This window comes from Tenrec ecaudatus, chromosome 15 (genome assembly GCF_050624435.1).
Source record: "Tenrec ecaudatus isolate mTenEca1 chromosome 15, mTenEca1.hap1, whole genome shotgun sequence".
Taxonomy (NCBI): Eukaryota; Metazoa; Chordata; class Mammalia; order Afrosoricida; family Tenrecidae; genus Tenrec; species Tenrec ecaudatus.
In genome coordinates, this window is record NC_134544.1 from 100,914,146 (window position 1) to 100,931,221 (window position 17,076).

Below are 17,076 nucleotides of genomic sequence, written 5' to 3' on the forward strand. Positions count from 1 at the left end.
TTATATAGGTTCTGGCTCTTCTAAGTGTGTGTATTTGCACATGTGTCCCTTGCTTAGTTTTTCGTGTCCCTGAGCATTACAGATGGTTAACATGGATAGGTGTTCATGGAGAGATTGGGAGTTTGTGTCTACTCAGGGTCTCCAGGGAAGAAAGCCTGGGTGATGCACTTTGAGAAACCAGTCACAGAAACCCCTCTGCAACATCCCTGCGCTCTGATTCACATGGAGTCTGCAGGAGCTGGTGTGGGTTTCAGGGCATCTGCTTGATTTTGTTCATTTCTAGGGGGAAAAATGAATGCTGGCTTCATTTGCTACCCTCAAAGCTGGCAGTTCAACCACACCAGCACATCTGCAAGAGGAAAATGAGGCTGGTTGCTTCTGTACAGATTTTGATCTCGCACACCTATAAAGGAACACTATGAGTGAGAATTGACTTTGTGGCAGTGAGTTTATTTTGGCGGGTTAGGGACAATGAAAGTTTCTAGGTGGCACAAATAGCTTGCACTAGACTGTTCCACTGAGGCTTGATGGGGTAAACAGCCCGCATTACTGTGGAAGCACAGGAGATCTGCTTCCACAAAATATGATGCTCCAGAAACACTATGGAACTCACATGACATAGCCACGAGATGGAATTAACTTCATGGCACCTAACCAAAGGGGAAATTGAACATGATGATCGCATATTCATGTCTATGTATGCACATGGATAGTGTGTTGGAAATAGGACTAAATCAGAATAACAAACATAATTCCCATTAAGAATCGCCACGTCTATAATGAAAAACATGTCAGCGTGGCCCATCTAAATTAGTCTGTGAAGAAGCCCTCTTGCTCCAGTGGTTAGAGGACTGGCAGCTCCATGAAATGAAAGCAGTTGTGTTCCATGAGGTGGCCATTGGTAACACATGGCTTACAGCCTAGAAACCATAAGGAGGAGTGTAAGGTGCTATGGCATCACTCACAAAACCCACTGTAGCGCAGTGGACAAAACAAGCCTCTTATCAAGAACACGTGGATAAAATACTAGAACATGCAAGCACTACCATGCAGTGGGGCACAGAGAAAACAGTAGCTTAGTTTAAATAAGATCCTATCTTACTATATATGAGTTATATGTGTATTTGGATGTTGCCTTTTATTAGAAATGATTATGACACAATTTTTAAAATGAGCTGCTATTAATAGGGCACAGTTCTTGCACAGTAAATTCAAAGAAAATGAAAAAACAGTTAACATATGAAAAAATCCAACAGGATAAAAATCATTTACATACTTAGAATTTGGTCCCAAGAAACGGTTCTATGGAGGTCTGAGGATTAATCAGGGCCACTCCGAAAAGGATCGAATGAAAAGCTTTACTGGAGCTGGCCGCACTCCAAAAACACTCTCCAAAGCCCTCTGTGACACTGTGCCCTGTAACAATAACAGGCAGGCCACCCCCGCCTGGTCAAGAATGGGTGCCATGTAACACTAACAGGCAGGTCCAGCCCCACCCCCACCCCCTGTCCGTCCCCACGTCAGAAATGGAAAATCTTTGAATTGCAGCCTGCCTAGGATGTTTACGCTCCAAGAAGCAGCCTAGCCTACCTACAGTATCGTTTGGCAGACCACTGGGGACAAACTGACCTTAAATGTAAAACTTACTTTGTTAGACTTAAAAACTGTTTTGTTTCACTTTTCTGAGAATGCTTTGCCAGTTTCACACAAGAATTTGCCGTCCCCCTCCCCTTGCTTGGCAAGACGCCCCACAAGGAAGTATAATAACTTCCCTTTGAAGCTGTTCGGGGCACTCGCCTTACAGTCTGAGCCTGACTCAGTTGCTGGTGAGAGCCCAGATTCGAATTTGTCTGAATAAAGCTTTACTGTTTCCATCTGTTTCAGTGAGTGGTCTGGGCGAGGGTCTCGCTAGCTAACACCCTCTGCCTGAGGGCCATGTTACCTACAACTTTGCTTCCTGGTCAGAAGGCGTTCAATGAGGTTTACTCTACGTGGGACTCTGCAATTCCAGTGAGGACTCAGTCTGTGCGGGGATCTGGGGCCGTCACTGCTAAGGTACCCTTTTTCAAAGGAAGGTGTTGAGAAGTTAAGCTCTAACACAGACCTCGGTCAGCAGTGGAGCGGCCTGATGACCTCAAGGCTGGCCTCTCCTTTCGGTAAAGGCCATTCCGGGGTCCCCTGCTCTCGTGCCCGAGACCTGAAGTGGAGGGAACGGGCCTAGGCAAGAACCCGCCCCAATCGCGCCTTTCTGGAGCCAGGGGTGAGGGTGCAGGAGGAGCTCTGAGCAAGAAAAAAGGCCAGCGGTCTCCAGACCCAAGTGAGGCCTGCACCCAATTCAGAAAGGGTTTCACCGGAAATGTCCCAGGGGGTCGCGGGGACCTGAAACTGAAGGACAGAGTGCGGGAAGCGTAAAGTCCGCGGGAAGCCGGACACAGCTGGGGACGCCAGGCCTGCGGGGATTCCGCGCCCAGGATCAGCACAGAAACGCAGAAACTCACCCACCGGTAGAAACTCGTGGGGCGCTCACTGGGCTCCTTCTCAGACAGTGGAAGTGGGGTCAGCAGGAAATTGCATCACCTGGGGAGGGGGTGGGGTGGTGTCTGTGGGAAGGGGCACGGCCTGGAGATAATGAGGCGACCTGGAGGTGAGGCTCAGGCCCTGGAGCGGCAATGGATTCATTCTCAGTGGTTTCCACTTAGTCTGGAAACCCTGCTGAAACGTGTTCTCTTTGGGTGACCCTGCTTGCATTTGGAGCACGTTTGCGTGTGTTTTGTGAGTTTGAGCAGGGCTTTGTAGACTGTTGTCGGACATAAGGGCTAATGGTCGGACTTGTGGGATTGGACTGACCTGAGTTGGGATGCTTTCTTAATGTACACTTAGCTCTTATATAAAACTCTCTCTTATATGCATATGAGTTTATGAGGATTTGTTTCTTGAGTCTACCCAGACTAACACAGTGCTCTCCTGTCAGGTCTGAATCACTGACCTTATGCTCACAGATTGACACACTGCCAAGTCCTGCATCATCCTGAACATTGTGGCTCAGTCTGAGCCTATTGTTGTAGCCAATGTGTCCATTCATATTCTTGGGGGTTTTCCTCTTTGAGTTGCTGTACAGCTTTTCCGTCCATGTTGTCCTTTTCCAGGGACTTTCTCTCTCAAGAGCATGTCCAAGGTACATGAGACAAAGTCTTGCCATCCTTGAACCCAAAGGGAATCTGGCTGTACGTTTTCAAGATCGGTTTGTTCTTCTGGAAATCCATAGTACTAGCAGCACCCTTTACTAGTACCTTCATTCACCTGAGCATAACGAGCCCACTAAATTCAGTTTGAATCTCACATACTTTCAGCCTTGATGGCTTCTTTCTGACCCCTGACCTGCATTGTAAAGAAAGGTCATGTAAAGTTCTGAAGGGTGTTGGTGAGTCTCTTCTGGATGGAAGAGGAGAGACTTACTCATTTAGCACTTTCTCTGGAGCTTACGTATCCTGGATTGCCTTTGACAGATATCGGAGTAGTAGCTAACACTGCATGAATCACATCTGGAAAAGAGAGGGCTGTGATTCAATCCTGTGGGGTTTTAAAATTTCATTGTTGTCCCCATCCTAATCATGGTCCTTTGCTTCTTCCGGAAGTCAAACCTGAGGCCGTGTTTAGTTAACCTGCCACCAGCCATGATTTTGTGACCCCCCTCGCCCCTTCAACACCTTTTTATTTTTCTTGTGAAGAGAACAAAAGAACTCTCTTCAAACAAGGAAAGGCTTTTACAAAAGATGCAGGCAAGATTCCAACTCTTTTTTAGTTGTATATGATTACTGTTTATTTTGAACTGAGGTTTTAAATCAACATAGCTCAGGAAACCTCCAGGCATCCTCCTTCCTTCCTCCCAGTTACTCTCACAACAGCAGTGAGGTAGAGCATTCATTCTCACCCCCAATATTTAAAAACAAAATAAATTAAAAAGGTTCAAAGTACTCAATCTTTTGTCTATTTGTGACAAAAGTAATAAAGATCAAATAATTGGAGTTTTCTTGGAAGTGTCAGGATCTTTTGGAATTTGAACTCTGAAAAAGTTCTTCACTGCAGTACTTTGTGGATCCTTACAATTATTATTGTCCATTCCAGGATTGCTTGGTTCCTGCAATAAACTGTTTGATTATTAACTCAAACTCCAGTTTGGTCTTTGGAAGGAGGAAGAGAAAAAGGAAATACTATGTACATTTCTTGAGAAATGATATTTGCCAATCACTGCCAAATTCCTTAAAAAAAAGAAAGAACGAGAGGGAGAAAAGGAACAATAACAATGGACTTACCATCTCTGGGAAAAGTTATCTTTATGCCTTCAATAACTAATCTTTTGTGGCAAGATTCTATTTGTTGTAAATATAATAAATAGCTAGAGGGAATCTGACTACAGAGTAAGAACAACCATGAACATTGAACAATCTGTTTGAGCCCATTCCCCAACCTGCTTAACTTTGTGTAACAATGCAGATCCCACAGCTTGTCGAGCTTCCCCTTGGATATGGGATGTTGTCACAGAATGTCAGAATACCTCATTTATTGCCAGAATTATTCTGCATTTTCCTTCCTGAGACTCTGCCTCTGTTGAGCCCTTTCCTCAGAAAAATATCCCTTTACACCACATACGTATCAGTTTTCACTAAACCTGGCCAGGCTAGCATGTCCACCTTCAGGTCACAGATCACATGGAAGAGAAGAACTTTGTTCAAGGAACCAAAAGTCACCATAGATACGTCACCAGACCAAATAAGACAACATTTGGAACCATGAACTACAAAGATCCTATCTTGTAAAGAATCGTAACCCCACCCTAATTTGTATTCACTGACCATCCCTGTGAAATGTGTTAAACATTCATCATCCTATACATTGGCATGCTAATTTATTGGAATAGTTGCCTAAAACTGTAAACTTGGTCCACTGTCTTCTTCAGGAGCTTTCCTTGGGGAATCTTCCTGCTCAGTCCTTGCTCGCTCCAAGGAAAGCAGACCCCTGTCACTGTCATGCAGCTCCTGTCTTTGTTTCTCAGCAAGAGTCATGTTGGTAACATGCCACACATTTCTTTTTTTTGTAAATTGTTTTATCAGGGACTCCTACAACTCTTATCACAATCCATACATACATCAGTTGTGTAAAGTACATTTGTACAGTCATTGTCCTCATCATTCTCAAAACACTTGCTCTCCTCCTAAGCCCCTGGCATTCGCTCCTCATTTTTCCCTTCCCTCCCCAGCCCCCTTCTTCATGAACCCTTGATAATTTATAAATTATTATTTTGTCATATCTTTCCCTGTCCGACGTCTTCCTTCACCCACTTTTCTGTCGTCCATCCCCCAGGGAGGAGGTCACATGTAGATCCTTGTACTCAGCTCCCCCTTTCCTGCATGCTTTTCACACATTTCTTTTTCCTGAGTGCTTTTCAACATAAAATTATTATTTATCTTCTAGAGTCGCTATGAGTCAGAATCAGCTGTATGGCAGTGAACTTCACGTTGGTTTTTCCCAAAGAAGATGATGGGGTCATCCTTTCGCTTTTCAGTGTCTGAGAAGGCTAGGAACATCTTTACTTTATTTCATAGGCTTCTAATATGCAAAGTACCTCATCCATTTCCAGGTGAAATTGCAAGCACAGTGAAAAATGTTACATCATGAGCAGAGTTCTGTAGGATCCACTGACCTTGTCCATAAGTCATGAATTTCCTGTGGAGAGTCTTCTGCCTAGTGGTTACTTCTCACAAGTCGTGTCAAGATTCCAAAAATAGGTTGACATAGGATTCCGTTACTTGTCATCAGTGATTATTTTCCCTGTTCCCAGTTTTCCAAGACTAGGACCCAGGAGTGATGAATCCCTCACAGATCCTCTCCCTAAGCTCCGCTGTGTCTGATGACTCCATGTTGCCAGAGCTGGAACTCCCAAAACCTGCAGAAGAGTTTGTAGTAGTCTGTGAACAATATATTCTAGTAGAAGAAACCCCGCCCATCGCTAAGGAACTGATGCTCAAGCTCCAGAATGCCCACCAAGCAGTTCTCGCTGCAGCTGAGCACAATGACCCCGAGGGCACAGCGGTCCATTACTGTGTGAGAGCAACAGTGAGAGGACTCAGTGCTCTTACAAACACAATGTCCCTGATATAATGACAGTGGTCTATAGGGATCACATGATTTTAGAAAACACAGGGTCAAGTCTTCTGGAGCCAGAGCAATAGGGAGGCACAGGACCATCCTGTCAACCTCTAGGGTTTCCGTTCCCTCCAAAATATTTGCTCCATTAATGACATGTTCCTTAATATTCATAACAATACCCCAAAGATATTGCAATTTTCATTAATTTGTAGATTTTATTCATACACTAAATCACATGTGTGCAAGTATACCTTTTTATATATAAATGTTGTTTGCATCATTGATAGCTATGCCATGTATTTAAGGATTTTATATCCTGGATTGGTGTATTGGTGTGATAGTTTATTGTGCCAGCCTGGCCGATAAACACAAGTAGGATTAACTGAAGGGCAGAGGGCTAAATGGCTCGGTGAGTCTCACCTTGCTTGTTCTGTTCCTCAGTTTAAAGGGGTACACGACCTGTGGGATGCCTAGCCTGTGGACTGTGTCGCTGTAAGTTGAGGTCCCTTTAAGCCTACACGATGGGAATGCTCACCTCTGGAGCTGGGGACCGACAGTTGATGACAGTTGGGGACCTGCCTTGCTGTTGGCTGCCTGGAGATATATAGCCCAGCTCTCTCTACAGAAGGGGACTGGCAACTGGCGACTCTCAAGCGTTAAAGGACTGCTAGTGCCTCACTGCTTTATAATTTAACTGTTAATTCCTTATATTATCTATCTGTATATAATTTAACGGTTCATTTCTTCTATTATATATCTATCTTTATAAATATATTTATATATAATTACTAGCAATGTGGTTTGTCTCTCTAGAGAACCCTCTCCAACACAATGGGACTGAATGAAAATGAAAGCACCCAACTCGTAGAGACCCTATAGACCCTGTGGATTGCCAAGACAGTAAATATTCCCCCATCGATAGTTTTATTGGCATATATTCGCATATCATACAACTCACTAGTTCAATCACATCAAGAAGTGTTGTACAATCATAACCACATCAGTTTTAGACCATTTTCTTCAGTCTTGTACTAATTGTTATTAGTTACCCATGTCCCCCATCCTCCTTGCGATACCCCTAAGTAACTATTCATCTAGTTACTGCTTCTATAGGTTGACCTACAATGGATTTCATATACAGAATAACATTGAGACAAATAAACAAAATAAACTAACAAGAGTAACAAAGTAAAACATAACCTCAATAAAAAAAGCAGAAACTATTAAAAACGAGAACTTAAATGGATCCTAAGGGAGAACAAATGATAGGGTGCTAAATATGCTTTCCAATGCATTATGCATGTTAGCCAGGCTATTCACCTCCCTGGTCCATGGTCAAGGATGATTCACCAGGGGCTTCATCCCTGTGTATTTCCCCTCCACTTTTTAAAAACTAAAAACTGAAACAGCTTTAAAATGGGCCGACAGGGCGATGTAAATGAAGGAATGGCATTGATTTGCAGGAGGCTGTGGATGACAGTAGACATTTGCAGCTCCACACATAGAGGAAGCCTCCATTGAATGCCCTCCAGTCACAGTTGGGTGTGAATAGCCGGGTGATCAGTCAGAGGGCATTGCAAAGTCCATTGTGCCACACTAGTTAGGTCAAAATGTAATCTCTTATCTGAGACTATAAATCAGTGGTTCTCAACCTTCCTGATGCTGCTTTTCATACAGTTCCTTATGTTGTGGTGACCGGTAACCATAAAACTATTTCCATTGCTACTTCATCGCTGTCATTTTGCTACTGTTATGAATCATCATGTCAATATCTGATATGAAGGATGTATTTTCATGGTTACAAATTGAACATCATTAAAGCATAGTGATTCATTAACAAAAGAGAGAGAAAGAAAATGAAAGCACAACAGAACAAACTGTTGGACTTAACTGAGGAGCACTTTGTGAGCTATTTGTAGCAACAAACATCTGTATCATGTTGAAATACAACTCGGATGTTAATTACCTCAGTTTCCAACTAATGGAACTAGAAAAAGGTGAGTATGCCATATCATAGCTTAGCAGGGCAGGCAGGAATGAATAAATATAAAAACACAAATAATTACAATAGAAGGAACACAATTAGTGAGCCAATTAAACTAAAGCTGACTCTTTGAGAAGATGAAGTCAAGTGAAAAATGGCCAGTTTTCCCGATCATGACAAGAGAAGGAGAACCGGAATCAGCCAGGTCAGAAACCAGAGGAGACACCGCTCTTCAGGCTTGCTGGACATGTTTTATGAAGAACTCCATGCCCACAGTTTTAAAATATCATTGGACTGAGGAAATTCCTTGGAAGGAAAGAAAACCAATAATGTTCCCACACAAGAAACAGGTAATGGAGTCGTCCACTATCATCATGTGTATTCACATCTTAAGGGGGAAGGAGAGAGGATGCATTGCAAGCTCTCATACCACAAAGGTTGTTGTATATGTAATATAAAGTTTGTAAAATAAAAACTACTTTTTTTAAATAATTGATAGTATGTAACAAAGAAATGCTTTATAAACAACCAGTTTGAGTGCTCTATTTTCCTTTGAGGGTGTTGTGTTTCTCCAAGTCTGAGGGAATGCTCTGGCCCATGGTCTCTACTCATCCGTTTCTAAATATCAGGGGACATGCAAATGCAGCTCTCTGCCTGCTGATAAACTGGCTACAGTTTATTCCACTTAAAACCTTTTATTGCTGTCAAATTTCAAAAATTATTATTTTTTTCTTTTTTTTAATTTTAACAATTTATTAGAGGCTCATACAATTCTTATCACAGTTCATACATATACATACATCAATTGTATGAAGCACATCTGTACAGTCTTTGCCTTAATCATTTTTTCTCCTCTTTTCTTTTTTTACATTTTATTAGGGACTCATACAACTCTTATCACCATCCATACATATACCTACGTCAATTGTATAAAGCACATCCATACATTCCCTGCCCCAATTATTCTCAAGGCATTTGCTCTCCACTTAAGCCCCTTGCATCAGGTCCTCTTCAAAAATTATTTTATTAGGGGCTCATACAACTCTTTTCACAATCTGTACATACATCATTTGTGTCCAGCACAATCGTAAGTATGTTGCCATCATCATTCTCAAAACACCTGCTTTCTACTTGAGCCCTTGGTATCAGCTCCTCATTTTCCCCTCCCTCCCCGCTCCCCCTTCCCCTGAACCCTTAATAATTTATAAATAATTATTATTTTATCATATCTTACACCATCTGACATCTCCCTCACCCAGTTCTCCACTGTCTGTCCTCCAGGGAGGAGGTTATATGTAGAACTTGTCATCTGTTCCCCCTTTCTCCCTCACCCTCCCTCCACCCTCCTGATATCGCCACTCTTACCACTGATCCTGAGGGGTTCGTCTGTCCTGGATTCCCTGTATTTCCAGTTCTTATCTGTGCCAGTGTACATCTTCCGGTGCAGCCAGTTATATAAGGTAGAACTGGGATCATGATAGTGGCGGGGAGGAAGCATTTAAGAACTGGAGGAAGATTGTATGTTTCATCGTTGCTACACTGCACTGTGACTGGCTCGTCACCTCCCCACAGCCCTTCTGCAAGGGGATGTTCAATTTCCCCCAGATGGGCCCTGGGTCCCCACTCTGCACTCCCCCTCATTCACAATGCTATGATTTTTTTTTTTTGTCTTTGATGCCTGATACCTGATCCCTTCGATGCCTTGTCATCTCACAGGCTGGTGTGCACATACGATGTGGGCTTTGTTGTTTCTCAGTTAGATGGCCCCTTGTTTATCTTCAAGCCTTTAATACCCCGGATACTAAATCATTTGATAGCCGGGCACCATCAACTTGGTTCACAACTTTTGCATATGTACCCACTTTGTCCTCAGCGATCGAGTCGGGACAGGCCAGTGTGCTTCTTCCATGTGGGTTTTGTTGTCTCTCAGATAGATGACTGTTTGTTTATCTTTAGGTCTTTAAGACTTCAGGTGCTATATCTTTTTGGAGCTGGGTACTATCAGCTTTCTTCACCACATTTACATGTGCACCAATTGTCTTCAGCGACTTCAGGTGCTATATCTTTTGGTAGCCGGGCACCATCAGCTTTCTTCACCACATTTGCTTGTGCACCCATTGTCGTCAGCGATTGTGCCAGGAAGGTGAGCATCCCAGACTGCCGAATTGTTAGAACAAAGTGTTCTTTTGTTGAGGGAGTACTTGAGCAGGGGCCCACTGTACATCTGTTTCCTTAATAATAAACCTATAAATAAATCTACATAGATTTATTCCCCCCTTGTCATATATAAATATATTTGCATCTTTATATGCCTGAATTTAAATCTCTATGACTATCCTTTGCCTCCTAGTTCTTTCCTCTGTTTCTTTGTACTTTCCTCTTGTCCCACTGTCATGTTCTGCCTTCATTTGAGCTTTAGGAATTACTCTTGGTTACATTGCCCTTGATCCAGCCCTGACAGACCTCCCACACCCTCCTTGACACTCACTGATTTTGGATCCCTTGTTATTCCCTTGTCCTTGGGCGTGTTAACACCCTCTTCCTTTCCCCCGCTCCCCCTACCCCCATGTCCCTCCGGGACTGTCATCACGTTGTTCTCTCTTGTGGCTTGTTTATGCCACCTATCCTTCCAGGTAGACATGATATGTACTATCACAAGACTGAGTACCACGAAGCAACAACAAAAAGTAAAACAATAGTTACAACAACAACAACACACACGCATACACACATAAACATAGGACTAGTTCAGGGTCTGCTGGCTTTCCTTCATGGGTGCTTTCCAGTCAAGTCTGATGGGGTGCCATGCCCTGGCACTGCCTCTATCCCTGGGGACTTCATTGCTCTGCATCCCCTGCTGCTCTGCTGCATGACCCCAGGGGCTGGCTTCGGCATGGTGGTCTGATGGTGGGCACAATTCCTGCTCTGTGTCTCTAGTGTTGTTCCCAATGGTGCTATGGGTCAATGAGGAACACTGTGTCCCATGGTTGGGCTGGCCAAGTGGTCATTTCTGTGCAGTGCTTTTTTGAGCAAGAACATTGTCCTCAGGGCTTGGTGAGCCAGAATGTGTGTCACTCTTCTTTTTTTCCTCCCTAGGCCCCCTCGTTGGCTCCTGTGTGCTCTGACCAGACCAGTCCCTCTTCCCCTCTTTTTGAGCTGTACCGTCAGTGCTATCCTCTGAAGTGAATTCTTCTTGGGGGGAGGGTGGTGCTGTACACTTAGTTGGTAATGGGGCTCCTCCCCCTCACCCCGCCAGGCCTCTCTATCAGTTCCCTGCTTCAAGTCAGTGTGTTACATTTTGTCTTGGAGCTCCAGGTTGAAGTCTTGTCTCTCTTTCCCTGGGGAAACCCAATCAACACCCTCCCCCTGTGAGGGTTAGTGCCCTGTTCCCCCAGGAAATCTGTCTTATTTTAATTTCATGGTTATACCTCTGTTATCTCATAATTCAAAAGTTGTATTGTAAAAGTAGGAAACATTCTCACATGCAGAAAAAGCAACTGTTCCTATGCCAGGTGTCCCAAGCATCAAAGTTCTGATGAAGCTCAAGAACAGAGTTTACATTAAGACTCAGGCAACTGAAGTCCCTAGAAAGGGATAATTGTGAAGTGTGCCCTCATGACTGAAGGTTGGTGGTTTGAACCCACTCAGTGATGCTTTAGGATGCAGGGCTCATGATCTGCTCCTTGCTGTTGTTAGGTACCATCGAAGTGCCTCGGGCCCATAGGGATTGTATGCACAATCAAACCAAACACTGCACGGTCCTGCCCCATCCTCACAATTATTTCCATGCCTGAGCCCATTAATGGAGCCACTGTGTCAATCAGTCTGTTAGAGAGCCTTCTTCTTTTTCACCACTCCTCAGCTTTATCGAACATGAGGTCCTTCTCCAGGGCCTTGTCTCTCCTGAAAATATGTTCAAAATATATAAGACAAAGTCTTGCTTTCTTGCTTTGAAGGAGAACTCTGGATTTACGTCTTCCAATACAGATCTGTTTGTCCTTTAAGCAGTCCATGGTAATAATAATATTCTTCTCCAGCACCACAATTAAAATGCATTTATTGAAATATATGGGCCCATGTTATCAGCAGCAACAGAACTCAGCTTTAAATAAATATGACTGCTGAAGGGGTCTCTCGTGGCCTGTACTTAAAACATGAGGGTGCAATTATACTTCCCTCCCCTCCATATTGTAACGACATATTTCCATCTCTTTAATGGAGCCTGAACCATCACAGCTCACAGGAACACTAGTAGAAGAGCATCTAAAGAATTCACAAGTGAAGAACAGATCTGGGAATCTCACTAAATGTATTATAAAGGGTTCTCTAACCAAAACCAGGACACTTATGATTTTTTATGGATAGATACAGCAGGAAGGATTATAACAGCTAATTAGTCCACACCGCAGTACAGAGGGCTCAGTTCAATTCACTTCCATGGAAGTTAATATGGAAGCAGACAGCTGAGTCTTGCCTCTGGCAATGCAGGTAGTCAGGCAACAGGCAGCAAACAGCAGGTGGGGTCACCAGCAGCTCAGGAGATTAGCGAAGAAGCTGTGGATGGGATATAGAACTCAAGCAATGCAAGAGACAGGATCTGACAGCCTCAAGCTCAAGCCATGTGTACACCAGCAGCATGGCAAAGCAGGTCTAGAAGGTACCTCAAGTTCTAGCAACAAGATCCATGGATTGCATTCCCACAAGTAGTGTAGCTCACAAGTTGAGGCAGAAAACTAGCTAAAGCTGTTGCACACTGATCCCCAGAGAGCAAGGGGGAGGGGGGCGCGAGGCTTGCTGAGCCTACTGTCAAATCAAGCGACCTTATAAATCCCATGTGTTCCTATTTACTAGGTTGGCACATTAAGCCTACCTGTCACCCCAGATCTGGTCCAACTCGTGCATCTGCAGCTGGGACAGGAGGCCTCAGGACAAGGGAGAATCCAGTGAACCATTGGGTAGGGTGAGGTATTTCCAGAACTTTGTGTCTGAATCCCTGAGCTACTTGCATTTGTGGGCTGCCACCAAGAAAAATAGTGACACAAACATGTTCCATGCTCTTGTGAATAAAGTCCAACAGTCCCATATATATTACACCAACTTATAAAGAGCATGAATATAAATAAATGTATTCTGAGGCTCCACCTGATAGAGTAAGTGGAGTTGAGTGTCAGTGGCACCTTTGTAAGAATCGGCTCCTCTGGGAGTTGAATGTTGGCTGAACCCTCAGGAGAACACAATCCTCTACCTGTGTTTTCCATTCACCAAGCCCGGGGTCCTCTTCATCTAGGCCAAGCTTGATGCTAAATGAATTGCTCAAAGAGGTAGAAAAATCCAAGGGGCAGGAAGCTTTAGGAATAAGGTCCATGATGCCCAACTCCCAGGGATTTACAGCTTATAAAACATCCATCATTTCCATTTTTCCATAATGTCATGGTACATTGAACATATAGTCCAAATTTGAGGATCATTGAAATCTATCGATCATGCTGAATTTAAGAGGAGGCATGATTCAACGTCTGCTAAATATCGGAATGACTGAGTGAGTCACCAACAGGGAAAAAGATCACTTCCCGTAAAATAACTGTACTGCTGAAGAGATTTAAAACTTACTGTGGAGTACAAAGTATTCACATCACTCTAAAGCAATTTAATGATTTATAAGGTTTCCATTAATAAGTTGTGGGGATAGTTGTTCAGCCCTGCTCATACTTTTTCTCTGCACACAGTTGGATATCTACAGCAACCTCTTGGACTTGAAGACTCTTTCCTCATAGGGAAGATGTGAAGAACATAAACTTTCCTCAGCACACAAATAATGACAACTTGAAGAAACAATTTTATTAACTTTTTCTTCAAATGGGTTACGTATAAATCATGTGTTTTTTCTGTCTTCCTGGGTTCTTTTAGTGGATTTTGGACATATAGAGGCAAATTAGGAAAGGCTGCATTAAGGGAAATTATTTGAGCAATTTGAGGCAGTAGAATTCCGTTCTGAACGATGTCAGATTACAATATTCATAAGGGATAAGACGACTGTGCAGAGATGAACTCTGCACCAGGAGGCAGAAGAAGCTATGGTGGGTATCTGCTCCTATGAAGATGCACATCCTTGGAAAACCAAAGGACATTTCAACTTGGCTCTACAGAGACACTGTGAATCAAAATCAACTCCATAGCAGTGTTTAATTTTAGGGGCTTACAAGGAGGCCAATTCTATTGAAAAATAAACTGAGCATTCCATGCCCAGGTTATGTGTCACTGAATCTTGAGATTGTGACTGAGATCATGCGAAATAAATAAATAAAATGCCTCTATGTCCCTACTCCCAGTGAAATATTGAGGATTTGGTTACTCCACTAAACTTCAGTCTGAAAAGACATACATTGAGACAAACAGAAATGACACAATGTATTAATTTCTCAGAGACTCTCCTGATTTAATTAATTGTGTAATTGCCTTCCTGAACCAGAGAAAGCTTTCTCTGACAACCAAAATTTACAAGAAACACCTGTGTTAACGGGGCTCTTGGTTGAAGTCATAACTGGACTTCTTGCTTCATCATTGAACAGTGTTTTAAGCAACTCCACTTGACTCACACACACCTATGGATCAAAGGGTCATAGGTCAATGCCATCCTGCTATTAGATATTACTGCCCTTGAAGGACCCAGACTCTTGGTCATAAACTGGATCCCAGAGAGTACCATATTTAAGGAATTGCACCGTGTCAATCCCTGAGATTAACTCTTCCCAAGCAGGTCATGCTTTCGGCATTCATTAATGAATGATACAGGAAGGGTCAAGAGAATGTGGAAAGAGTACCCAAATCTCTGTACCAAAAAGAACTAGTCTATATTCCACCATTTCAGGAGGTAGCATGTGAGCAAGAATCAATGGTGCTGAAGGAAGAAGTTGAAACTGCACTGCATGCATAGCCAAAACCAAGGCTCCTGGAGTTAGCCGAGCACCCAATCGAAATGCTTCAGAAGAAGCACTGAAAGCACTCACTCATCTATGCCAGGAAATGTGGAAGACAACTACTTGGCCAACAGCCTGGAAGAGATACATATTTATGCCTATTCCAAAGGAATGGGGTCCAGTAGAATGCTCAAACTATAGAACAATATGATTGCTATTGTATACAAGTAAAATTTTGCTTAAGATCAAAGAACACTAGTTTCAGCAGTACATTGACAGAGGACTGCCTGAAGTTCATGCTGGATTCTGAAGAGGACTTGACACAGGGAGACCATTGCTGATCCTAGATGCATCTTGGCTCAAAGCAGAGACTACCAGAAAGATAGTTACTCATGTTTCATTCACAATGTCAAGGCATTTGACTGAGTGTACCATAGTAAACTGTGTTTATCTTGAGAAGAATGGTGTGTTAGTCTGGGTAGACTAGAGAAACAAATTCATAGACTCATGTGTGTAAGAAAAAAGTTTTAAACAAAACAAAATAAAGAGGTTTATACAAAAGAGAAGTTGAATATTGAAGAAACATCCTAGCTCAGTCCAGATAAAGTTCATAAATCTGTGATATTAGCCCATATGGCCAATACCAATCTATAAGTCCTCTTCTGACTCATGAAACACATGCAATGATGCCAGATGTGGGAAGATCACAGATCAGTGGGTTGGAAGTTTTCTGGATCCAGTGTAAGCATCTCAGTGCTGGCAGGGGTCTCTACATGGTTTTTCTGATTTCAGAGGTCTGGTTGCATCAGGATAGGCCCATGTGGCTTCTCCAGCTCACAGGGTGTAGCACTATGTGTCTTCTCAGTAGAGAGTCTCCAAAGGAGTGTGTAGTAAGAGAGAATCTCTCCCACCTCCAAGGAGGAAATTCAGGAATCCCCAGAATTCTTAGGAGAAAGAATACAGAGGCCTCATTAGCTATGACATGATTGACAGACTAGACTCCACCCCTTCACTCTTAATCCTCTCAAGCTCCTAATTGACACCAGATTATGTAGCTACCACAAATGGGAATTCCAGAGCAATTCCTTGTGCTTATGAGGAATTTTCACATGGATCAAGAGGCAACTGTCCGAATAGAACACGGGAATGAATAGAACAAGGGATTTAAAACCTGTGTGGTTTAAAATCAGGAAAGAGGTGTCTTAGGGTTCTTTCCTTTCACCATACTTGTTCAACCTATATGATGAGCAAACCATCAGAGAAGCTGGCTTATATGAAGAAGTATGTGGTAACAACATTGGAGAAAGGTGTGGGGAGAGGTCAAACGCTTACAGACATTCTCCCCAGGGCAGTTAGGCAACCAGACTATATGGCAGGCCTCACTCCCTGCTACAGGGGACATAAACTATTCCTCCTTGAGGCCTGAGACCAAGCGTTCACACCCTACTGATAATGGTTCCCATGGAGATCTAGGGAATAGGTGAAAGTTAGGCTGCCATCCTGAACCTAGGATCTGCTCATCTTGTCACATGTATAACCCCAATCCCTCCCCTTCCTATTGTATGTATGTCCCTAGAGCACCCCTCTCTCATTACTGTATTACCTATAGGACAGCCCCTTCCAGTGACGTATGTCCTCACCTGTAATTAGGGGGCTTGCGTGTCCCCAGAGAATATAAAAGGGGCCAGTGCTACCATTTAAACTCTCTCTCTCTCTCACTCACTCCACGTGGACCATCAAGTGGGGCAGAGGTCAGCATGCTACCATGAAGCATGTCTGACTCCCATTTACTTCAATACTTCACTTCTATCTCTCATGCTCTCTATAACTTTACTATGATGTTTAATTATTATCACTGTACAATTGTGCCTACCAGACCCATAATGATGTGTTAGGGGCTGACTTCCCCTGACAGAAAGGTTTATTACCAACCTTCAGTATGAAGCTGACAAACTTGCCTGATGAAAGTGAGGAGGGTTGAAGCACTTGCTGATGAAGAGCAAGAATTTCAGCCCTCAGTATGTATTA

The 17,076-nt window shown here is 43.2% G+C and overlaps 1 pseudogene; it reads left to right on the forward strand.

Moving 5' to 3' along the window:
- The first annotated feature begins 5,865 nt into the window (after positions 1–5,865).
- LOC142427645 (nicotinamide phosphoribosyltransferase pseudogene) overlaps positions 5,866–17,076 on the forward strand; it is a 32,043-nt pseudogene continuing 20,832 nt past the window's right edge.